This window comes from Panthera uncia, chromosome C2 (genome assembly GCF_023721935.1).
Source record: "Panthera uncia isolate 11264 chromosome C2, Puncia_PCG_1.0, whole genome shotgun sequence".
NCBI classification, from domain to species: Eukaryota; Metazoa; Chordata; class Mammalia; order Carnivora; family Felidae; genus Panthera; species Panthera uncia.
Genome location: NC_064810.1, coordinates 91563353 through 91564125, shown reverse-complemented (window position 1 = coordinate 91564125; position 773 = coordinate 91563353).

Here is a 773-nt window from a genome sequence, read left to right as displayed (position 1 = left end):
TCTAATTTGTAGTGTGTTTGGACTTTTGACATTTGAGATTTTCCACAAAATATTCTATTAGTATTTTGGTGATAGTTTATTTCAGGAGAGCTGAGGGGCGGGAGGATGGAGGGATAAAGAGTACTTTTATCTCTGACAAAAAGTCACAACGAAGGTGGTTATTAATAAAGTAGAGAAGATTAGTAAACAAGATATGATTGTATGAGTTTCTCTATAAATATGAACAATACATCCTGAAGCTGTTTTGCTATAGACTATAATATACATTAATTTTAGTGGAAGTTAAATATAAGTTATTTTGTATCTCCCCAAGCTCACTAAAATAGGATTCTATTTATAGGTCAAATTTTCTAAAAATCAGCAATTATGAAAACTGGTAAAGAATACAAACAAGTCTATGACTGCTTGGGTAGTTCAATTTTATTATGTCAATATATTTAATATGAAATTAAAGTGATATCTTAAAATAGTTAATTCTGTAAAGTCTTGCCAAGTGCTTCAGAAGGCAGGATTTTTCCTTTGTGCAAATCACGGAACATTCCTTTTGGTAACACTAATGAGGAAAGACAACATGGGATTGTAAACAATGCAGAGGAATGCAAAGAAACTCATCCAGTCTATGTTGCCTTCTGAACATTTATTTCTGGAACCCTCATCATCATTTCAAGCTCATTGTGTGTCTAAAGCAAATTCATCATCTCCAGCCTGTTGGATGTTCCTAATATCCATCCCTCATCCCCATTCCTAACTGCCACCACCTAAACCCAGCCCAC